Here is a 25,470-nt window from a genome sequence, read left to right as displayed (position 1 = left end):
AGCTTGATATTGTCTGCAAACTTAATAATTGTACTCTCTATGGCATCATCTAAATTGTTGATGAAGATACTGAACAGAACCAGTCCCAAAACAGACCCCTGCACAACACCACTTGTTATGCTCTTCCAGCGTGATTGTGAACCATTAATAACTAATAAGTACTCTCTGAGAATGGTTATCCAGTCAGTTATGCATCTACCTGATAGCATCTTTTAAAATAAAAATTTAAAAAAGAAAAAGTTGCTCTTAGCAGTGTGCCTTGTTTCTACATCTCTGAACTTATGTAATACTAAAATAAGTAAGTTGTCATGCATTCTTCTCAAAGAAAACTCTCTCAACTTTGTATGATTACTAGAGGTATCTTTTGTAAATATGATAATTTCTAGATACATCAATGCAAATCTTGGGTGGCAGTAATTAAAAGTGAATTTTCTTTTAACCTCTTTGGAAGTCACACTTGCAAAATGGCTATAGCAGTGATCACCAACCAGTGGATCAGGATCTACTGGTAGATCTTGGTGATCCTGACTAGTTTGGCTGGAAAGCTATTGAGTGCTGGCACTTCAACTGCCCTGCCGCTCCTGCCCAGAGTCTCAGAGCTACTCCCTAGGAGCCTCCTGCTTGTTGTGCAGGTTGCAGGAGACAAAGGCAGGGGGCACTGATGTCCCTTTGTCCCCCTCCTCTGGACCCCATCTTCACAGAGTAAGGAGGATGGGGCCTTAGTAAAGATGTGCAGCAGGGACAGGGCCTTGGAGAAGGGGCAGGGCAGAGGAACTTGGGTGAGAGGTAGATCTTGGACTGACAAATTTAAAAAATGATCTTGTGCTTAAAAAAGTTGGAGTCCACTGATGTTTTGCATCTTGACACTGATTGTCCTTTATTTTTCAGAATTTAAACTTTCATTTTTTGATTGTCCCTCTGGATATTTGCAGATAGGCAATGACAATTGGTCAGATCAGTTGCCAATATAGTTCACATATGAAGCAAAAAAGGCAAAAATGGGTTTTCCAGTATTGTTTTGTAATTAAATAATATGCAGATTTGAGCTAGATCTAGTATAGCACATGGACTAAAGTTGAACCTACAATTAAATCAAAATAAAGTATTAAAATAACTACAGTTGTATATTTGAAACTTTCTGAACACAGCACATTTTTACTGCTTATGAATAGTTCAGTAGCTATTTTAAAAATTTGAATAATTTGAATAAAATAGTGATATAGATTTTTCTAATAGTATTTCATTTGTCCAGTTTGGATCTATAGCAGTAATTTAATATTATTGCAAGTAACAGTTTAGGCTGAGAGGTATGATGAATACTGTTTGTGAGTAAAAATTACCCCTGTTCTAAGCCGAGTGCTACCCCTGAATTTCTGTGGCCGTAGGCAACTAACTTCACAGTCTCATACTTTCCATTTTTAAAACTGAAATAATACCTCACAGTAGTGTTGGACATCCATGTTTGTGAAGAACTACAGTAGAATCTCAGCATTACAAACACCTCAGGAATGAGGGTTGCTTGTAACTCTGAAATGTTTGTAACTGCACAAAATGTTGTTCTTTTAAAAGTTTATAATTGAACATTGACTAGCTGCTTTGAAACTTCAGCATTTAAACATTTTTAATTTAAATGAAACAAGCACAGAAACAGCTTCCTCACATTGTCAAATATTTTTAAGCTTTAATTTAACAAAGTATTATAACTTGCTTTTTTTCCTCTGCTGCCGCCTGATTACATATTTCAGTTCCAAATGGTGTGTCATTGATCAGTCAGTTCATAACTGAGGTACTATATGAACATTTAAAATACTATAAATACGAAGTACTACTGAATTATTCATGATTGTACTATTACAAAAAAATAGCTTGAGTTAAACAATGTGCAAATTTTCCTGAAAGTTAGATCAGAGACTCATTTACACAAAATTACAATAGTCTTGATATGATGCTTATCAACAATGAGACTGGATAAAAATAGTTTCAATACAAAAAGCTAAAACAGTAATGCTTTTTTAAAAAAGATGTGTTGTAGTTAAAATAGTTACCACAAAAATCTTTATATTACCTGAATACACATTTTTGATGAAGCAAGAATATAATGTAAAAAATGAAGCATAAAATTTCATCAGTGTATCCTTTACATGCAACCATATCGTAACTAGAATCTAAAGACTGCTACACCAGTTCCAGAAGGGGTACTATTTAAATTGAGATTTGCCAGGAAATGTTATTTTGAAAAGGTCAGATGTAGAAATCTTGCTAGCTCCAGAGAGATGTGTTTTGTGGTTTAAACTACTGTATCTAACCTGTGCAGTTCTTGTTAACAATAGGAATCTATCAAAGCAGGGGTTCCCAAACTTTTTGACACGGGGACCAGTAAATCCATTCACGAATTTTTGGAGGACCAGTAATGTTCATTTGCATATTTGCATATTCATTAATCAAATGATGACTATTCAAATAAGTTGTTTCTGGTCCTCCCAAATCTCCCAGTGTCAGCTTTAGCAAAGCTTTTGATATGGTCACCCACAATATTCTTGCCAGAAAGTTAAGGAATATGGATTGGATAAATGGGCTGTAAGACAGACAGAAAGCTGGTTAGACCAGGGTTTCCCAAACTTTTTACTTTAATTGGAACCCTATTTTTTTCAGTTCTGCTTTTTGCAGCCCAAAAATATAAACACATGAAAAACAAACTGAGAAAATACCAGACATATAACATGTCTGGTATTTTCTCAGTAGGTAAGTTGTATTATTACTAGATGTATCAGTTTGTAGTTTCGAACTGCCTGGCTGGTAAATGTGCTCAGGCTGCATGAGTGTGTCTACCAGCCAGATAGTTCGCAACTACTCAAGACAAGGGGGGGGGAGAAGAGGGGAGAGACAGAATTCCTGTGCTGGACTAACTTGTGCTTTGTGGATGGGAGGGGAGGGGGGAATGAGGTCAGGTCAGTCCCACTCCCTGCAGGCAGATTGATTCCTCCCCCCTGCTCCCCTTGCTGCGCCTCTGGCAAGCCCCACTTCCCCCAACCCCCTCCCGGGCAGCCAGTTCTCCCCCACTTCTCCTCCCAATCTCCCTTGGCCAGCCCCGCTGCCTGTGTCCAGCCCTCCTACCAGCGGCCGCTTCTCCCACCCCGTCCACATCTTCCCTGGCCAGCTCCCAGCCCCCAACCTCACGCCCCCCGGCAGCCCTGCTTCCACCAGCCCCCCAATCTCCCCAGCCTGCTCTGCTTCCCCCGTCCAGTTCTGCTTCCGGTGGCCAGCTCTCCCCTCCTCTTCACCCCAGAATCCCCTGGCACCTGCACCTTCCCTTAGCCCTGCACCCTCCTGGTGCTTCCCTTTGCCTTCTTTTTCCCTAATACCCACCCCCTCACCACTCTCTGCCCCATTCCCCTCCTGCCCTTCTGTGCTCTCTCACACGATTTCCTCCATCCTGACCTTCCTCATGCCCACCCCTTCTTTCAAGCCTTCTCCCAGCACCTCCCCCATCCAGTGCTCTTCCCCTCTCCTCTCCCAGCATCACCCTGTCCCCCTCCCACTGACACCTCCCCTCCTGCCCCTTCCCTCATGGTCTGCACTTGGCCCCCTGCCATTTGTCTCTCCTGCACCTCTGTCCCTTGGTGCCTTTCCCTCCCCCGCCCAAGCCCCTTCTCCTTCCACCCCTCCCCCACGCCTCTCCTCACCGCCGCCGCATAAGCTGGTTCCCTACCTTCTCCTTCCATGTTGCGGGGCCAGAGTCCGCACTCAGGCCCCGGAGGATGAACCCGGAGCCAGCCAGCCCCCACAACGTGCCTCCCGCGGGTTTCAAAACCCCGGGCCATGATGTCACGTCACGTCTGGGCATCCTCCCCGCCCACGTGCAACGCCGCCTATGGGCGGCAGGCGGCGAGGAGCTGCGTGCGGCAGGGAAGGTGCAGGGCCGAGGGGAATGCTCTGGGGGCAGGGTGGGAGGACGCGCGGAGAGGCCGGCGGGGAGGGGGATCCAGGGCTCGCTCCAGGCAGAGCCGGAGAGAGACCCAGCTCCATGTAGTGTTGGAGCAGGGCCCCGGCTCTTAACTCGCTGGCACTTCCGGGTGCAGGGGCATGAGCAGCCACCAGGCACGCTGAGGCCCGGTACTGGGCCGCGGACCATAGTTTGGGAAACGCTATATCAAAGTATTCTTACAACTTTCCAAAACATTATTTTCACTGTTTATTAAATATTTAGCAGTTAAATTAGTTTTCATGTGAAAAACATCTTTCCTTCATTACTCAGGAATTCCAGTAAAATAAATGTCCGGGGGAAGAGGAAGGGCTTTATTATATAGTAGTTCCAAACATAAATAGTTGGTCAAGTTTTAGGTAAACTAACCTTGAGCCTGTAACTTGATATGTATGGATGGAGCTAATCGCAGGATATGCTCCCTTAACAGCTCACCATGAACTCTGTTCTTTTCAATACTACGTTTAGATATACTTAACGTGTGTCCGTGACAGCTTCAAAACACAAATTATTTTAATTTTCATAAACATGACTTTTGAAACATTTTTAATTACATGAATTAAATATTTGGAGAGGAATACTGATGTTGCAAATTGTTCCTGTACTAATATAAAGTTGTTTGTTCTCACTCTGAATAGTTCATACAACATATTGTTGTTTTTTAGTGGTTTACATTTATTTAGAAAAAGGACAACATTTTAAACTGGTGCTTTCATTGTGTTGATAGAATACAAGCAAAATGGAAAGAGGATTCTTACTGGCAAATAAAAAAGGAAGATAAATGCACATAGGTCAGTCAGGAGTCAGATGAATTACTGAGCAGCTTCAACGCCAAGAACAAGTTATTGTTGTGAAGCAGGAATTCTCAAACTTGATTGCACCATATCTCCTTTCTGACAAGGAAACTTACTATAGGACCACAAGGAAGGGGACTGAAGACTGAGCTCCTCCAATTCCCATAGCCCAGGGCAGAGAGCAAAGCTGAAGCCCAAGCGCGTTAACCCCTGTTGGGCTTTAGCCCTCCGTAATGGAGCTTAGGGTTCAGTTTTGTTCTTGGGCTGGGAGGGGTTCATGATTTGGCCCTAGGTGGTAGGGCTTGAGCTTTGGCACTGGACCCAAGCAAGTCTAATGCCAGCTGTGGCAATCTCATTAAAACAGAATCGTGATCCACTTTGAGATCCCGGCCCACAGTTTGAGAACCGCTGCTATAGAACAGTGGTGGGGAACTGTTACATGTGGCCTATCGAGGTTTTACGTGTGACCTGTGTGACCCACAATACATTTTGTTTACCATTGCCTACATGCAGAGTTGTCACATTCCTCTGGCTTCAATCTGCATAGGGTTTTTTTCCTACTAGTATTATTAAAGTGACACACACATAAAATGAGCAGATGAAGCGAGGGTGCATGCTGATTGTGTGTAACATTGGATGTGAGAGCTGTGCACTAACTCTGTATCCAGTAAGCACTGCTACAGTACAATCAGCTCACGCTGCAAAATTCTAGTCAGCAAAACTACCCTATCCTAGGAGACTGTCTTGGTTATGACAACTTGCGGCCTACTGAGATGAAGGAGGGCCACTCCTGCGGCCCACACTAACCTAGGTTGCCCATCACTGCTGTAGAAAAACAGGAAAGAAGGTCATAACTCTATCAGTTATTTTATAGTAATATATATTCTATAGAGAATATACCATAGTTATCTACATGGTTTTTAATCATGCCTTTCCCCATCTTTGTGTATCACAGCTATGTCAATTGTGTAACTTATTTTGAAATAGCTTATTTCAAAATTGGAAGTGTCAACACAGCACTTATTTCGAATTAGAGCACTCTTCCTCCAACATCCCTTACTCCTCATACAGTGAGGGCTAAAGGAGTCGGAGTAAGAAGTCCTCCAGCTTGACAGTATTTTAACATTTTGAAATAACTGTCTGCTGTGTAGATGTACTCTTAAATAGTAGAGAGAGTTTAGGTCCTAAAGTACTGTGTAGGTATGTGAGATAGCGTGTAATTGAATTACATGTTAGCAGTTACATAACATAGTCCCCAGAGGTGGGGCCAGCAGCCAGTGTGCTCCCAGCTCTACTGCTGGAGAGTCCCTTGCCACCCTGTTGTCTCTCTATCAGAGGCAGCAGCATGGGGTGGCAGGTATGAGCTGGTCCACAAGGAGAGCCAATTTAAATACCAGCTCCCCACAGACTGGCTCCTACCTGCTGCCCCGTACTGCCGCTTCTCCCTGCTCCGTGCTGCTGCCTTTGATAGAGGCAGCATCTTGGAGCTGATCCTTAAGAGCTGGCTCCTCCCTCCTCCCCCAATCTGTAGGAGGCAGAAAGAGGGAGTAAGCAGGTCTGTGGAGCCATATTGGCTCCTGCCTGCCCCGCTCACCCTCTGTGCTGCTGCCTCTATCCAAGGCAGCAGCATGGGGGGGGGGGGGGGGGGGGAAGAGGGAGGCAGGCAGATCCAGTGCTCGTGGGGAGCCAGCTTAAAACTGGCTCCCCACAGGCACTGTCTTATCCGTTAATTGTGTACTCAATCTTCACATTGACATCCCTAGTATCGTGTATAAATTAGTGCACGTTTTCAGAATAACTAACATTACTGTTCTTCGATGGACATTTAAAACATCCATTAGTGTTCATCGGGCAACTTTTATCAGCTCTCCTTTCTGTCATTCTGTCTAGTTCAAAAGCCAATACTAGAGCAAGGTTTCTCTCCCCCTCCCTCCCGCATTTTAAAGCATTCATTAAAGAATGGATAAAAGCAACTTTCTTTAACTTTATCCTTTATGTCTCAGGCTTTTTTTACCTCAATTTATAGGATGTAAAAGCTATCTACATTTTTAAAATCTGTTATCAGTCAGACCCTTTTTATCAGAGCAAATCAGGAAAATTCACTGTCCATCTTGCCTCTGACATACACCTTTGCTGTCAGTATCTCAGTAATTGTTGTTATTTATTTACCAAAAGCCCTATATTTCACAGTTCAGATCATTGTTCTCTATGATTGCAACACAAAGACATGGAGATGGTGAAGACTTTCAATTTCAGATGGAACTGGCACTGGCAACAAATATGCATCATCTCTTATTTTTAATCAAAAAGGTCTTTGCAGATGAGAGAGTATATTGTTAAAGATACCCCCTCACACACAAAAGAGCTTTTGTTTCTTGCAAAAATAATACTAACTTAATTTTCCAAACAGAGAGAATTCTATACCATGATTAGCTCTTTTTAAATGTGTGATAGTAATTTTTGGATCAGCTTAAAACACCATAGAAATACATAAAGGTTATATATAGAACAGTCACTACTTCAAAGATACTATTCACTTCTGATATTACTTTGCTGAACAAAACAAGCTACATAGTGTAATAGGATAAGACATTTCTTTTTCCTACATGATAAAATTTTGGTAGAAATATACTTGCTGCTGTTTTTACTTTAGCTTATTAATAAACAAGTAAACAAAAGGAAAAAACTTATCACCTTTTGTATGACAATATAATTACACATCTTGAATTTCTAAGTGAAACCTCTGCAAATGTCCATATTTTTCAAAGTATCCCTGGAACTAATGATTGAGGAGGATAGGTCCTGCTGTCTGCTATAATTAAAGGCAGGATACCAGGCTAGATACCAGTAAGGCAATTCCTATTTTACCTACATTGAAGACTCCAGAAATGGCAGCATTTGAAAGGAAGCTATACATTATCACTGAACTTCAAACAACCTGTATTGTAAATGCTGCCTCTGAATGGTTCTTCACACATTTCCATGCTGTAATCTGCTCAGAGCAGAAATCCTGAATTTAAGTAAAGATGTCATATGATTTTAGTCAATATCAAAATTATCATGTCAACTATAGTTTAAAAGAGCCACGTTCAGCAAATTATTTATAGTAACTTGAGGATTAATAGTTGTCATCTGTCTGCAGCAAAAGTTCTTTTTCTGGGATATGTCAATTGTTTCCCAAAGAGTTTCAGTACCAACAGTACCCTGTTCGTGCCCAAGTGGTATATCATATTGTATACACTTGTTTAAACTTCACAAGAGTTAATAAGGACTGAATATCTTTCCTTTATTAAGAATGGCATATCCTTTATATTTTTATTATTTAGATTTCCTGATGTTAATGGGAAAAAAGGGTTACATTTTATTGGGGTACCTTCTGGTTAACTGCCTGATATGTTTCAGCACATGCTCTAGTACTGATAAATGCCAATGTACCCACACATTTCACAGCTAACAATAAAATTTGGAAGAAAAACTTTGCATGCATAAAAGCTGAAACTTGTGTACTGATAATTTATACGAGAAATGTATAAACTGCTGTGCTTTGGCACAGGTATCAGCTTCTAGAGGGCAGCTTGCAGCTATGTAAAATAAGATATTTCTATGCCAAACCCCCTCCCGCTCCTCCTCCCCCACACTAAGATTTCTTTTTCTACCAGTAATGTTTAATACATGACTATCATATGACTGAGGTGAAGAAGTTGTCCAGGGCGGGTAGGGGGTGTTTACCTCACTCCTGTCATGCCTGCATTTGCCCCTTTTCTTCCCCAGTCCGTGCTTCCAATCTTGCACACCCAAGTCTGATTACTCCTGTCCTCTAGCCCCTGAATCCCAATCTATATCTTGCCCTTATTGACAGGGCGGCTCAGTTCATTAATCCCAATGCGACCCTATGGACCAAAATTATACATCGCCCTTATTAGCAGGGTAGCACAAGTCCATAGTCCTGATATGAACCAATGGTCAAAGTCTCTAAATTGTCCCAATTAGCAGGGCAGCATCATTCAATAGTTTCAATATGACCCAATGGCCAAGGTATATAACTTACTCCCATTAGCAGGGCAGCACAAGTCCATAGTCCTAATACAGACCAATGGTCAAAGTTCATTTTTAGAGGTAATAAATAGGGGAATGTTTTACATCCCCCAGCAGGGGGATCCAGGGCCCTATTAGTGGCTCGTTCTAGTCACTGAGTCAGCAGGGAAATTCCTGTCGTAACATGCTGACTCTCCAGTGGTGGCTCACTCACCCTATGGCCGTCACCATTCCTGGGCTGCTTCCAATGTCTCTCTGCACTAGTGGATCTCCATCTCCCCTCCTTACTCTGGGATCTGGTTACTTCCACCTGCTTCTGAATCTTGAGGGGTCTCTAGATGCTTTGGGTCTTTGACCTGCATGGTAGAATCTCAGCAACTGGGCCACTGCTGGTGCTTGCAGAGAGCTGGCCATCCATGTCCTCTCCCTCCAGCTGCCAGATCCAACTGAGCAGAGCTGCTCTCTTTTATAGCATTGCAGCCCGAGCATACCCAGTAGAGTAAAGGGGGTGTGGCCTCCTCCACTCTCAAGATGGAGTTAACTCCATCCCGTTCAGTGTTGCAGAGCGAGTACGCCCCATCATAATCACCAGGGCTTGCCAAGCGGCGGTGAGCCTTGCTCGCCAGCCACGCGGTTCTATGCTCTGCGCATGTGCAGATCGCTCTGTGCCGGCTCTTTCGGGTGGTAATCTACTCGCCTCGGGTGAGAAGATTACATTATTTGTCGAGCCCTGATAATGACAATAAATAATCCCCACTAAATCTAACAGCAACCCAAACATCTGAACTGCTTGAGCTAAAACTTAAGTTCTTCTTCGAGAGATATCCCCATGTGTGCTCCACATTAGGTTGTCGCGCTGCCGCCGAGCCTCACATAGGAGATTTCACAGCAGCGTCCCTGGGGCCGCACAGGTGTGCACCAGCAGTCGCATGCTGTTAGGCTGTAGGCATCACACATGAGCGAGCCCCTCCCGTCCCACTCCTCAGTTTCTTCTCTACTCAGCAGTGCTCCCTAGCTTCTTCGCGTCTACATGATTATACTTTTTAAAACTAAAGTTCTTTATAATTGTTAATTAGTTTTTAAATAGTTACTTTTTTATATATATATATATATATATATATATATATATACACACACACACACACAGGGCTCGACAAATACACTCGCCCGCGGCGAGTAGATTTTACCAGCTGGCGAGTGCAGGGGCGGACTGCCCGGTGGACCATTGTGACGAGCTGGCCGAAGCCCGCACTATGGGCAGCGCGGCCCCATCCGATCCGCCAGCCGGCAGAGGAGCAGAGCGTTGCCAGGAAGGTGGAAGAGCAGCGATTCTTGCCACCGGGCTGCTTGCGTGTAGTTCTGGCGCGAGGTGGCAGGGCATGAGCCAGAGGGCAAGACGCCGGCAGACACCAGGATGCTGGTGTGACATGGCCCCACCGATTTTAAAGGGCCGTAGCAGCTCGGCTCTGGCCACGTATTCCCGGGAGCTGGCTGCGGCACGTGGTGCAGCCAGGCCCCACCCTGCCCTGCCGGCTCCAGTCCTGCCACAGCCCCAGCCCCTTCACCAGCGAGAGACCGCTCCCTGTTGACTGCCTGGCTCACTCCACCCCGCGCCCCTTTGTCTCCATGCCGCCCGTTCCCCACACCGCCCCTGCACCCCAGATCCCCTGCTCTCCCTCTTCCCTGCGACTCTCTGGCTCTGTGCCGCCCTTGCACACCGCACCGTGCCCCACCCCACCTCTGTGCTGCCCATTCCTTGCACTGCCCCTACACCCCGATCCCTCTGCCCCTCCCGTTCCCCGCATCCCATTCCCCATGCCTCCACTGCACCCTGCTCCCCCCGATCTCTGCCCCCCTAGCTCTGTGCTGTCCGTTCCCTGCCCTGCCCCTAGACCCCGATCCTTCTGCCCCTCCCGTTCCCTGTGTCCCATTCCCCGTGCCTCCACCGCACCCTGCTCCCCCCGACTCCTGTGTCCCTCTGGCTCTGTGCCTCCCGTTCCCCGCGCCATCCCTGTACTTTCGCACTGTTCCCTCCACACCTCTGACTCTGTGCTGTCCCTGCATCCTGCTCCCCCTGTGGGTCGGGAGTGAGGGGTGCTTGTCCATAGGGAGGGGCTGGACAGGGCAGGGAAAAGGCTGCTGTGACCTAGCTGCGAGTGAAAGGGGGAGTTCATTTGAAGCGCCTTTGCCTTTATGGAAAAAAAAAAGAATGAAAATGCTATTCCCTATTTATAGGGCTAAAATGCCAGGACAAAAATGAAAACAAACAAAAAACACCCATTGCAAAATGCAAACGTGTAAAAGAACAAAAAAAGGGGGGGGGAAATGTTTTGCTTGGGGCAGCAAAAAACCTAGATCTGGCCCTGGGGGAGGGGAAGGGGCTGGGCTGGGCTGTGGGGAGGGGAGAGGGGGAAAGGGAAAAATATGGGGAAGGGGCTTGTGCTGAGGGGAGGAGGTCAAGAGAAGGACAAGAAGAAGAAGAAGAAAGGGGGAGGCACCAAGGGACAGGGGTGCAGGAGAGACAAATCCCAGGGGGCCAAGTGCAGACAATGAGGAAAAGGGCAGGAGGGGAGGTGTCAGTTGGAGGGGGGAATAGGGTGATGCTGGGAGAAGAGAGGGTAAGGACACTGGGGCTAAAGGGGGAAGTGCTGGGAGAAGGCTTGAAAGGAGTGGGCATGAGGAAGGCGGGGATGGAGCAAGGCATGTGTGAGGGCACAGGGCCATGAGGGGAACAGGGCAGAGGGTGGTGAGAGGGTGGGTATCAGAGAAAAAAGGGGGGCAGGGGCAGTGAGGGAAGGGGGAGGCACCAGGAGGGTGCAGGTGCCAGAGGATTGTGGGGGTGAAGCAGAAGGGCAGACACCTGCAGGGGAGGGACCAGCACCAGAGGAGAGAGGCAGGGCAGGTGTGTAGAAGGAGGTGTTAGGAGAGGGAATGAGAAGGGGTAGCTCACATGATCAGAGTGGGGCTACTGAAAGAGTGGGCACAGGGGGGAGAGAAGGGCTGGTGGAGGGGGGTAGGTTTAGGAAGTCTGAGGGCAGTGAGAAGGGCAGGAGTCAGGACAGCAGAGGAGGGTGAGGGGCTGGGGGGGCAGCAGGCACCAGGGGACCTGATGGAGCAAGGGGAGGAGACATGGCAGCAGAGGGAAAAGGTAGAGGTTTATAAGATATTTCATAATAATAATGTGGGTGATATTTATTAATAACTTATTAGTAATTACTGTTCTTATTAGGAATTTCTGCCGTAAGAAAACACTTTTTGGGGGGGGAGGGTGGTGAGTCCCTTTTTTGTCTGGCGAGTAGAGTTTTCCATAATTTGTCGAGCCAGGTGTGTGTGTGTGTGTGTGTGTGTGTGTGTGTGTGTGTGTGTGTGTGTGTGTGTGTGTGTGTGTGTGTGTGTGTGTGTGTGTGTGTGTGTGTGTGTGTGTGTGTGAAATATTAATTAGTATAAGTGGCTTTCTTCCTTTTTTCTCCCAGCTAATCCCTCCTTGCAGTCTCTGACTGCTTACGGGGACATGCCTGGATCACCTGACTTTAAACACTGTACTTCATGTAAAAACCATATTCCACTCTTGGACAGTCACTCACAATACATCCGTTGTCTTGGAGAGCAGCATATTTCTCAGAAGTGCCCTCACTGCGCAAAGCTAAAACCTGGGCATGAAAAGAGAGAGACCTACGACTCAGATTGTTTTTATTAGAAAACTCGCTTCAACCAGCTTCCAATCCGGGTCACCAGCCCCAGGAACCTGAACAGCAGGGATCCAAAAAGCCCACCAAAAAGAGAGCCTCCTCAGTGCCTCAAGGGGCTATGGCACCAAAATGGCTATCCCCCTCACGGCTGGTGCCGAGAGCCGTGGTGGCACTGTGTCTCAGTACTTATGACTCTGATGGTGTCTCTGGAGCCCCCAGCAGAGGCAAACAGCATGCATGCACTAAACTGCATTCTGAGGTGACAGGCTTCAAGTTGCCTGCCTCACTGGCTGCAGCACCATCTGGCAATGATACACTCTTGCCCACGCAGCATGAGAATGTGGCACCGACTATGTTAACAGGTGCCTCAGCTTCCACCACAGAAGTGTCTAATGCACCACAACTGCCCTCGGCACCGAGGCATGATTCCATGCTGCGGATAGCTTCCGTGCCTCCCAACTACAGCACTGGCTACACCTGTTGGGCACAACACTCAACACAGAAACTTTCTAGTCTCATCCACGTTTAAATCACCATTTTTACAGCCAGAGGCTACATCTAGACTACAGGCTTCTTTCAGAAGAAGCTTTTTCGGAAGAGAGCGTCCACACTGCAAAAGTTCATCAAAAAAGTGATCTGCTTTTTTGAAAGAGAGCATCCAGACTGAATGGACATGCTCTCACATGTAAGCTGAATGGATGCTCCCTCTTCCCTGTCCACCCACGCCTTATTGTGAAAGAGCTCTTTCGCAAAAAGGCTTCATTCCTCAAATGAGGATTACCAATGCCAGAAAAAACCCTCTGTTCTTTCGATTTTCTTGCAGACTAATACAATTGCAGTGTGGATGTTCCTCAAGTTTTGTTGGAAAAATGACAATTTTTCCGACAAAACTCTGTAATGTAGACATACCCAGAGAGCTCTCCTCCTATGTTAACATCACAGGGATCGCTCTCTCGGGAAAAACTTTCATCTGTCTCTTACGACGACTTCTCCAGGGGGTTTTTCAGCAGAGAACTCCCTTTACACAGCTCAGAGTATCTACTCTCCCAGATTCGAGAATATGCCTCCATATTATGGCAATCCCTGAGCACCTCCACCTCAGCCTTACTCATATTGGCAATAGTGAGACAAATGGCAATTTTACCAGAAACACCAGTGGAGCTGGAAGAGAGACAGAGTGCAATACTCCCCCTCCAAACAAATACAGGGAGAACCACTCTCACAGGAGGTTGTGACTCCTCCTGATCCAAAGGACACCCCTCCCCCCTCCAGCTGGGGTCATTGATGGCCCCAGCTTCAACAACTTCAGACCACACTGCACATTTCCAAGACTTTTTTAAACGTGTAGCTGTGGAATTGAACATTCTTCTCCAGGGGGTGATGGAAAATCAACATGACTTAATAGACATACTTCACTCAGTAACACCATCCAAGATAGTATTGCCAATCAATCCAGCAATAATGGAACCGGCAAAGGCGCTGTGGCAAACTCTGGCATCAATCTCTTTTCTTGCTAAGAGAACTGATAAGAAATATTATGTCCCACCCAGTGGTTCAGAATTCCTTTTTTCCCACCCAGCACCTAATTCTCTCATGGTGGAGGCTACACAACAAAAATCCAAGCAACAACAATACCAGTCTACTGCATCAGACCGTGATAGCAAAAGACTTGATACACTTGGGTGCAAAATATGTCTTCTACTTTACAATTTTGCATTTCGAATTATGCAGCTTTAATGAGCAAATACGATTATAGAAATTACACCAAACTGAGTGACTTTGTTGCAGACATTCCTGAGGCTAAGCGGCAACAATACATAGCACTGATATCCAAAGGTCACACAATTTCAAGAACAGTATTACAGACTGCCTTAGATGCCGCTGACAGCTGCATGTTCAACATTGGTAGTAATGAGAAGGGCATAATGGTTTAGCTCCACTCCATTCCCCAGGGAGATTCAAGCTACAGTAGATGATCTGCCCTTCGACAGCCAGAAGTTGTTTGCAGCTAACACCAACAAAACTCTCCAGTCCAGAGTAATGCTGCACTCTCTCGGGATCCACAACAAGAACCTAGAAGAAGGCAATATAGGTATTAGCCTTATCCGAGACCTGGATACCCCCCCTATACACAACACTACAATAGACAAGATCACCAGCAGCAGAACATAGGCAGAAACCAACATCACCACCCTTCCTCTACTACTACTCCTCAGTCACAGCAGCCCAACAAGCAAATTTGATCATCAGTCGAGAGTCTGGAGAGCCTCTCACCTATTCCATCACTGTCAACGCAAGCAAATCTCTTCCATCATCGATTCTTGCCTTTCCTCAACAACTGGCAACATATAACCTCTGATGGATGGGTCCTGCAGAGAACTGAAAAAAGCTACCTTATCCCTTTTTGTGTCCATACCCCTTTCTCCACCCCCCTTTCCAGTCCCTCTTCAGGGACCACTCACAAGACCCTCCTTCAACAAGAAATAGAGCACCTGTTACACATTGGGATGATTAAACCAGTCCTCACACAATTTAGAAACAAGGGATTCTGCTCACTACTTTTTGACAGAGAAAAGATCGGGGGGTTGGAGGCCCATACTGGAGCTTTGAAGGCTCAATAAATTCATACAGAAACAAAAATTCAAAATGGCAACACTTATTACCATATTACCAGCATTGGAAAAGGATGACTGGTTCTCATCCCTTGACTTGCAAGAGGCATACTTTCACATTGCCATCCACCCTGCTCACAGGCGTTTTCTTTGTTTTGTTGTAGATTCTCATCACTACTAATGCAAAGAGCTTCGTTTCAGACTCTCTACGGTCCCGAGGGTCTTCTCAAAAGTGCTGGTGGTCATCACAGCGTACTTGAGGAAACAAAGTGTTATCATATTTCCTTACCTAGATGTCTGCCTCCTCAAGTCATGCTCACATGATTCCTGCCACTCTCTGTCAGTCACCCTGGGCCTTCAGGTGAATGAAGCCAAATAGATACTCTATCCTACACAAAAGATACAGTTCATAGGAGCATGCCTCGATTTGACAACAGCCACTGCACCCCTACCTACAGACCATTTTCAAAAAATCGTGGCCTCGATAAATACCTTACGATCCAGCCCCTGCACAACAGCACTCAAATGCCTTCGATTGTTGGAGCACGTGGAAGAGTACAACTTCGTAATTGGCAATGCCCATCTGCACATGAGATGCTTACAGAGCTGGCTGGGACAGGTGTACAAACCCAATGTCCATCTGTTATCCAAGTCCCTTGCTCTTCCAGGAGTAGTAAAGGAATCCTTAGCTAGTGGCTGAGTCCAAGGAACCTATATTCTGGAGTCTCCTTCCGCCCACCAGAACCATCCGTCTCCAAGACGACAATTGCATCTTTTAAAGGATGGGGCACCCACCTGCACCATCATACCTGCCAGGGCCTGTGGTCCAGCACCAACAAGAATCTGCACATAAACGTCCTAGAACTTCAGTCAAGAATGCATGCCCCAAATTCCTCCCATTCATCACCAACAGACATGTCAGACTGTACATACACAATGGTGCAGCAATGTTTTACATAAATCGTCAAGGTGGCCTGAGCTCGAGTTCTGTGCACAGAGGCCATAGCACTTTGGAACTAGTGTTTGAAATACAACACAATTATCACCGCAATGGATCTTCCAGGCATCCTGAATACAATAGCAGATGCATTCAGCAGAGCCCTTCTGGTCGAGCATGAGTGGCAAATGAATCCGTACATATTGGCAGACATCTTCTGCCGATGGGGTCACCCTACCATAGATCTGTTTGCCACGTACTCCAACAGTCAATGCCCCCTATTCTGTTCCAGGGCAGGAATAGACAAGAGGTCAATGGGGGATGCCTTTTTCATCACATGGATGTCCTACCTATTCTACACATTTCCTCTGATTCCCCTATTGAACAGGGTAGTTCACAAAATAAGGAGGGACAGGGCCCATTTCATACTTATAGCACCAGCATGGCCACACCAGCCATGGTTTCCCTTCCTAGCGGTGATGACCCGCACCTCACCGATCCACTTACCTTGCATCAGGGATCTCCTTTTTCACTTGGGCTCCCAAGATGCCCATCCGAACCTCTACTTACTACACCTGAAGGCATGACTCCTGGATGGTTCTCCGACTTAGAGTTGATCTGCTCACAGCAAGTGCAAATGGTCCTTCTACACAGTAGGGCACAGAGCACCCACAAGACTTGCCTTCAGAAATGGAAAAGATTCTCGAAGTGGTGTGCTTGTCACCAGTTGGTTCCTTCAACAGCCCCTTTACCTACCATCCTCGACTATCTTCTGCACCTTAAACAAATGGGTCTCGCAATGAGCTCCATTAAAGTTCACCTTTGTGGCCATCACTACGTTTCACTCCATGATAGACAACTCATCCATATTTGCTCATCTACTCAGCAGGAAGTTCTTAGAGGGCCTGTAGGCACTTTATCCAGATATCAATCCACCAATGCAACCGTGAGACCTGCATTTAGTATTGAATGCTCTAAGTAAGCTTTCCCTTCGAACCAATGGCGATGGCCTCATTATTGCACTTGGCCATGAAAACGGTTTTCCTGGTAGCCATTGCCTTGGCCAGACAGGTAGGAAAGATCACAGCCCTAATGGCAGACCCCCCATATACTATCTTTATTAAATACAAGGTCACTTTACGTATCCATCCCAAATTCCTCCCCAAAGTACACCACTCATTCTTCCATGTCAACCAGACAATACATCTTCCCACTTTCTTCCCTAAACCACATGCCAACTCTTTAGAGATGAAAATGTACACTCTTGACCTGCGTAGAGCGCTCTCCTTTTATCTGCAGAGTTTAAAGAGAAGCTGGATAAATTCATGGAGGTTAGGTCCATAAAAGGCTATTAGCCAGGGGATAAAATGGTGTCCTTGGCCTCTGTTTGTCAGAGGCTGGAGAGGGATGGCAGGAGACAAATCGCTTGATCATTGTCTTCGGTCAACCCTCTCTGGGGTACCTGGTGCTGGCCACTGTCGGTAGACAGGATACTGGGCTAGATGGACCTTTGGTCTGACCCAGTACGGCCGTTCTTATGTTATGTTCTTAATGAAACCATTCAGGGCATGTACCATTTGTTTCAATAGCAAACCACGATAGGGGCCAGGCCATCTCATCACAGAGACTCTCCCACTGGATCTTGGATTGCATCAAGCTCTGCTACGCACAGTCAGATGTGCTCTCTCCAGAGTACATACGAGCACACTCAACCGGGGCCATGGCTACCTCGATAGCTTTCCTTCATAAAGTATCCATAAAAGACATCCATGCAGCTGCCACGTGGTCCTCCGACCACACATTTTCAAAGCACTATGCACTTACGCAGGAACCTCTTTCCAACTTGAAACTAGCTAAGGCAGTTCTTTCTACCACTTTTCTGCCAGATCTGAAGTTCCTACCTCCCTAAAGGGGAAATGCTTTGTAGACACATAATATGGAGCATCCACGGGGACATCTCTTTCTCAAAGAGGAGGTTACTCACCTTGATAGTAACTGACGTTCTTCGAGATGAGTGTCCCCATGGGTGCTCCACAACCCTCCCTTCATCCCCTCTACTTCAGGATCCTGGCCTTCCTAAGCCATGGTTTCAGGGTAGAAAAGGAACTGAGGAGTGGGAGGGGAGGGGCTTGTGCAGGCGCAATGCTACAGCCTAACAGCGTGCAACTGCTGGTGCACGCCTGCACGGCCCCAGGGAAATCTGCTATGAAATCTCCGAACTGAGGCTTGGTCGCGGCGCACCGATCTAATGTGGAGCACCCACTGGGACACTCATCTCAAAGAACATCAGTTACTATTGAGGTGAGTAACCTTCTCTTTTGAATATTTGCTCTTAAGAAGAAAACCAATACAACTGAGTTTTAATTCAGATGTAAAGTTAGCAGCAAGTTTAAACCCTAGAAAAAATGCACTGAAAGACTCCTTACCTTGTGATTAAGAAAGCATTTATGTTTACAGAACGAATATTAATGTTTAATTTATAAAAGGGTAAAAATCTAATGACATTGTTAGCACTATGCTGAAACACCTAGTGAAAATATAAATTAATATAAACTTTTCCATTTTGCTCTAACATTTGAAAATATCATATAAAAAGAGATCATATTTCAATCAATAACAGCCCCTTTCTTAGTATTTCCACAAATATTCTATTATCCATCAGAAACACATGCAAAATAATTACCTCTCCCAGAGATGTTGTGAAGATTAATTACTGTGTGTAAAGCACTTTGAGAGCGTGGGTTGGAAGGAAGCCAAGTGCACAACCACAGGACTAAAACTTTGTTAGCAACAACTTAATTTTAGCAAGGTTTCAAACAACATACAGGAAATACTTAAATCTAACCCATTATTATTTTGATAGGGTCAATGGTAGATTTAAAACAATTTTTTCAACAATTATGTCAAAACAGTACCTCTAATTATTAAAACTTAAATAATTAATTTTTCCCACTATTCACGTATTGTACATCAAAAGAAGCAGCATATCTATCACGTCATTCCAAGAAAATAATCAGGTCAGTTTTGTCTTCTGGCTCTCTTGCAATAGCACAGTGCCATGATACTTACCTTTAAAACAGAGGCCTGTTTAAATTCAAATAAAACATTAACTGGAATATTAAAATATGTTAATGATTTGATTATTATAAACGCACAAAACTTAGACCTTGATCCTATTCTGAGAAATGAATTCTCAGTGGGATTCTGCATAGGTGAAGGAATCCAGCTATAGAGTTCTTGGAATAGAGCTTTAAATTTGGCCCAAAAGGGTATCTTTACCTGGATAAATTGATGTTGTGGAGTTCTTAAAATATACAGTAGTTGCATCTTGAATTCTAGTTAAGGATAGGGGAAAATCGACATTCCAGGGGCTGCCATGTTATAATATAATAATATAGATATGCTTAAACCAAATTAATAAACTCCAAATACAGAAGAGACCATTGTGATCACATAATATACCATAGAAGTTTCACAATATAATTTCTAGACTGTAAAATTAGCAGTGATAGAAAATCCACCATGACCCTTGGTAAGTTGTTCCAGTGACTAATTACTGTCTCGGTTAAAATGTTTACATTTCCATTCTGAATTTGTCTAGCCCAGGCCTGGGCACTATACAGCCTGTGGCCACATCTGGCCCACCAAACCACCAGATCTGGCCTGTGGACATTGTGAAGAGCCCCAGGCAGGCTCCCTGCTTGCCTAGCCCTGCCCACATGCCTCTCAGAAATGTGGCTGCGGAGCGTTTTCACTTAAACTGAGCCCAGAAGAAAGTGGGGGAAGCTTTAGGAGTTGCTCCTGCCCCCAGCATAATCCCATTCGCTGGCTTCTGTCCAGAAACTGGCCAATGGGAGCTGCCTATTTCAATAATAGGCAGCCACAAAGCACAAGGGGCTTGTAATTATTCACAGAGCACATGGCTGCAGCCTGTGTGGGCAGGGCAGGCAGAGAGAGGCTGATTTAGGAACAGGCTGCTAGCTGGTAAGTCTCCTGGCCACAGCCTGCCTCTGGCACCTCAGCCCCTCCATTCCCCAACCCTTTGCCCCTCATTTCTGCCCCCCTCCTGCACCCATATCCCCTCCCAGATCCAGCACCCCAGTCCCCTGCCCCAGATCACAGTCCCCCCCTGCCTTAGCTCACAACCCAAACCCCTCCACCCCTTTCTGTTCCCCTATTCCCTGCCCTAGGTCACAGTCCAACCTCCTGCACCCCAGGTCACAACTGCCTCCTTCACCCAAACTCCCTCACCCCAACCTCCCTTCTGCCCCTAACCTCCATCCCAGACCCCGTACCACCTTCATTAATATCATGGAAGAGTGCAGGCCTTGACCACTTTCGAAATTCGTGGAGTGCCCCCCCCCCCATCAAAAATTATTGCCCACCCCGGAGTAGCTTCAACTTTCAGTCATTGGATTATGTTATACTAGTTGTTCTCAAGCTTTTTGTATTAGTGAGCCCTTCAAACCGCAAGCCTCTGAGTGCATCTTCCTTATACATTTAAAATGTTTTATATTTAATGCTATTTTAAATACTAAATGTATATCTCTATTTAAAATTAACTTACATTTTCTCACTCTTAAGACAGAAATACAATTTATTGAATTATTGCTATAAGTATAGAAATTATTTTTAAAAATATTTACTGTTTAATACTGTGGAGGGCACATAAATTTTGTCAATATCACTTTTCACAGCTGACTTAATGCATCACTGCCACCCTTCCTTCTTCGCTGCTCTGAAAGCAGCAACTGGGTACTGAATCTGCTGTGAAATGTGGTATTTGTATGTTTGTTAATCACTTTTCACAGTCAGTCAATTCTGAAGGCAGCACTACGTCCAGCAGTAAGTAGCATACTATCTTCAGAGCTAGGTGGCTTGATAGCAGCAACAGCTGCTGGCTGGGTGCCCAGCTCTGTAGCACTGCCACCAGCTGCAGTGCAGAACTCCAGAAGATGACAATGCCATATCATGCAACTCTTACTTCTGCATTATGTTTGACCTTTTTGTTGGGAAGGATGGCTTTTGGGAGGAGGGGCAAAAGCAAATTTTGGGGTGATTATAGTCCTCACAAGCACTCCATCTTTCCACCTCTGCCTGTGTCTGACTGGCCAAATATATATCCCCAAGCTGTGTCTAGACTACACCTCTCTGACGACAGAAAGATGTAGATTAGGCACGTTGAAATTGCTAATGAAGCAAGGATTTAAATAGCCCACGCTTCATTAGCATAAACATGGCCACCACTTCTTTTTCAAAACGGAGCTTTTTCGGGGAAAAAAAGACAGTCTAGATGCAGGTCTGTTGAAAATAAACACTTTTTCGGCAGCTCCTGTAAACCTCATTTTTTGAGGAATACTGGATCTGTCGAAAAAGGGTTTATTTTTGACAGATCCGTGTCTAGACTGCAGTTTTTTTCAAAAAATCTCAGTTTCGAAAAAAGTGGTGGCCATGTTGATGTTAATGAAGCGCGGGATATTTAAATCCCTGCTTCATTAACAATTTCAACATGCGTAATCTACATCTCTCTGTCGACAGAGGTGTAGTCTACACGTAGCCCAAGTTTTTTAGTCCCTATTTGAGAACGCTTTCATTTCTAGATTGAAGTGTTGATTAATAAATACTTTTTTCAGGTGTTTGTACCTACAAACTGTAATTAAGTCATCCCTGAATCTTCTTTTGGTTAAGTTAAATAAACTCAAGGAGCTCATTCACTATATGGCATGTTTTCTAATCCTTTAGTCGTTCTTGTGCTAGTCTCTGAACCTTCTCCAGTTTTTCACTATCCTTTTTGTATTATGGACATAGTAGTCCAGCAGGGGGCACATTGGGTATGTCTACACCGTAGTTATTCCGAAATAACAAAAAGTGCAACTACACTACAAACATTTATTTCGAAATAACGACAAGCTGGAGGACTTAAGCTCTGCTGCATAGGTGTGCCCATAAAGACTAGTGGTGGAATTCTTTTTTTAATATGCATAATAAGATTTGTCAAAATTTGTTATTTGTCAAAAAACATTTCTTAAATATTTATTAGAATTGTCATAGACATACTTGCTGAAAGGTATTTTTAAATAAATTACCAAAATATCACAGAATGATAGAATACTAGGACTAGAAGTATCAGAGGGGTAGCCGTGTTAGTCTGAATCTGCAAAAGCGACGAGGAGTCCTGTGGCACCTTATAGACTAACTGAAGTGTAGGAGCATAAGCTTTCGTGGGCAAAGACCCACTTCGTCAGATGCATGTAGTCCCCTGCCCTCGTGGCAGGACCCAGTACTGTCTAGCCCATCCTTGATAGACATTTATAATAATAATTGATTATATTGTGTTATTTTGACAAAATATGCAGAATTTTTTGATGCAGAATTCCCCCAGGAGTGATAATCTTTCCACTCCTACTTAAGATTCCCCTTTATGAATCTGAGGCCTTTTGGCTATAGCATTACATCAGAGTTCATGTTTAGCTGACTAGCCACAACCCCCAAATCTTTTTCAGAGTCACTGCTTCCCAGGATAGGGTCTGCCATCCTGTAAATATGGCTTATTACAAATTTATATTTATCCATATTGAAATGCACGTTGTATCCTTGTTCCCCAGCTTACTAAGTGATCCAGGTTGCTCTGTATCAATGATTTATCCTCTTCATTATTTACTACATCCCCAATTTTTGTGCCTTTTGTGACCTGTTTCAGTGATGATTTTTGTTTACTTCTGGGTCATTAATAAAAATGTTAAACAGTATATGGCCAAGGACCAGTCCCTGAAGAAACACATCCTCTTGACGATAATTCTCTGTTTCCAGTTACATTTTGAGACCTATCACTTAGCCAGCTTTTTAATCCATTTTGTCTGCCATATTAATCTCTCATTTTTAATCAAAATAATATATCATCGTCAGATGACTTACAGAAGTCTAAGAATATTAGATCAACAAATTACCTTTATCAACCGAATGTATCTGATCACAAAAATATATCTAGTTAGTTTCATATGATCTATTTTCTCACAATCTCACTTGATAGGCATTAATTATATTACCCACTTTTAATTCTTTATTGATCAAGTCCTGTATCAACTACACAAGATCAATGTCAGACTGACAGGTCTCTAATTACCCAGGTCATCTCATTTACACTTTTAAATATTGGTACATTAGCTGTCTTCCAGTCTTCTGGAACTTCCCCAGTGCTCCAAGACCTAATGCAAAGCAGTGAACGCCACCTCAGTAGAGATTTGAGTAGTCAAGTGGGAGAAGGGAGCAAGAGCCAGTGCTGGGGGGAGCTGGCTTAAAAGCTGGTTCCCCACAGCACCATCTCTGCCATGCTTGCTTACTTCCTCCAACCCACTCCCCCCCCCCCCCGTGTTGCTGCCTCTGTCAGGCTGGCGGGGGGGGGCGGGGGGCAGGCTAACCAGGCTCAGTCCTGGCTTGCGTTTGGTCAGGGAGCTGTCCCCGCTGCGGCTCTGCAGTTTAAATCTAGAAAGCGCTGGGCTGCCTGCCCACCTGGCTCTTACTGCATTAAAATGCAGAGCTGCAGCAGAGGTAGTAGTTCCCGGACATGGTGTGAGCCAGGACAGAGCACTTCTTCCCTTATCAACGAATTATGTAGTCAGTCGAATTTTTATCGACTACACAATTAGCAAATTACTGCCTCTTACCGTCCTTACTCCTCAGTAGGGACGGTAAATAGTTAACCAATAAGCCATAGGCTTACTGGTCTACCCTGCCTTTCTGGTGAACACAGGAGACAGGATACGGGGAGACAAACAGTGTGGAGCTGCTGGGGAATGAGATAGGGAGGTGTTCCTACGGAGTAGTAGGGGAGGGCAGGAGAGGAAAGGGAATGGAGGAGGGGGGAATGGAGGGAATGGGAGCTCTGAGGGAGATGTGCCTGACTGAATGGGAGAGGCTAGGGTGGGCCAGACAGCAGGACCTCATGATAGGCGTAGAGTTAAAATGGTTAACCAGTTAATAATGTTAATATCCCTAATCCTCAGTCAGCTCTTTTAATTCTTGGATACAAGTTACCTAGATCTGCTGATTAGAAAAAAAAAGGCTTAACTTTAGTAACTGCTGGTTAATGTTCTCCTGAGATATTAATGGAAGGAAAAGTATTCTCATGACTACATCTGTTCTTCCCAGCTATAGAACAGAAGTACTATGGAACATAATTATTATTGATAATTCTACAATTTCCATCTATCAATGGACCAATACAGTTATGAATCTTTGTTCCTAATATACTTTAAAAATCCCTTATTGCCCTTAACTCTGCTGATAAGATTCCTCTTTATGTCCCTATACTTCCCTTGTCAATTTTTCTAGTTCCCATATTGATTTGTATTGATAACCATCAACTTCATTTCTTCCATTTATATATTCTTATATATAAAACTAATATGGGCTTTTTCCTCAGTTGTGGCTAGTAAAGTATTCTTAACCAATTTCCAATTATCACAAAAAAAATTTCTGAATAAATTCTTCCTCCTCGCTAATCTGGCTCAATTGTTTTCAGCATTGTGAAACTGGTCTTTCAAAAGTATCAAGTATACATGCCAATACTATGGACTTAATTCCGTTTATCACTTAAACTGCTGTAAGATTTGTTCTTTATGGTATTTTTTCTAGAATAAATTTGTTTTTGAACTTAAGAAATACTAATGTAGTTGAGAGCATCTTGTATGAGTCAAATGTGGTTTGGCAGCTCAGCTTTTCATTAGGTGTGGGCTAAAGATACTTGCTTGGTATCTGGATATACAATACCTAGACTGGACCACCACCTTCATACTACTAATCATAAAAGCGTTAAATTCATAACAAAACCAGCTTTCACGAGTTGGAATCCCAGTGGTGATATTAACAGGCACAAACAGAAAACAACGTTTTAAATAGCCCAGTGCCAATCTCCTCTTTTATAGCTGGGGTTTCAGTTCTATGGACTCTGATGTCACAAACCGCCCCCGAGACGGGCTGCCAGGGACTGCCGCAGCTCTCAGGGAAGGGAAACGACCTTTACAAGAAACTACCGCCCCAGGCAGCTTCATGCATCGCCTTGAGCCTGGCCGGTCGCCCGTGCTGCTTGTCTTTACAACTGACCCCGATCAGGTAGTCCCCCCCTGCCGGGATTGAAGGGTCTTGCGTGTTCCTTACCCCAGGAACAAGGAGCCTGTCTGCTCGAGTCAGAAGAGCCGGGGCCAGCCTCCTACCCCTATACCGTAGAGGCCTCTGCCCCAGCGACTGGGCAAATTTATCTCCCAGTCTGACACTGGGTGGGGGGCGGATAGGGCCCGTTCAGCCCTGAAGTGGGACCCTAGGTCCGGCTCTGAGCATCAGTCTCCGCCCGTTTGAGATCTCCCGCTCTCTCGTGCTCGCGCGCCTAGTGCCCGCGCCGCGCGCCCTTGCCCCGGGCGGCGCT

At 44.9% G+C, this 25,470-nt stretch overlaps 1 protein-coding gene and 1 long non-coding RNA gene across 2 annotated transcripts in view; one reads left to right on the top strand and one right to left on the bottom strand.

The window, feature by feature from the left end:
- Positions 1-25,470, top strand: part of EPC1 (enhancer of polycomb 1) — a 139,834-nt gene that overhangs the window by 8,077 nt on the left and 106,287 nt on the right. The gene's annotated exons all lie outside the window — the stretch shown is intronic.
- LOC112545718 (uncharacterized) lies at positions 12,191-25,342 on the bottom strand. Its single transcript, XR_003089267.2, has 3 exons — positions 25,206-25,342; positions 14,775-14,879; positions 12,191-14,573 (listed from the first exon to the last, which is right to left on the bottom strand). It is a non-coding gene; the product is annotated as an uncharacterized LOC112545718 (long non-coding RNA).

The sequence above is a fragment of the Pelodiscus sinensis genome, chromosome 2 (genome assembly GCF_049634645.1).
Source record: "Pelodiscus sinensis isolate JC-2024 chromosome 2, ASM4963464v1, whole genome shotgun sequence".
In the NCBI taxonomy this organism is placed as follows: domain Eukaryota; kingdom Metazoa; phylum Chordata; order Testudines; family Trionychidae; genus Pelodiscus; species Pelodiscus sinensis.
The sequence above is the reverse complement of the archived record's forward strand: the minus strand, read 5'-3'. Positions and strand labels throughout refer to the sequence as shown.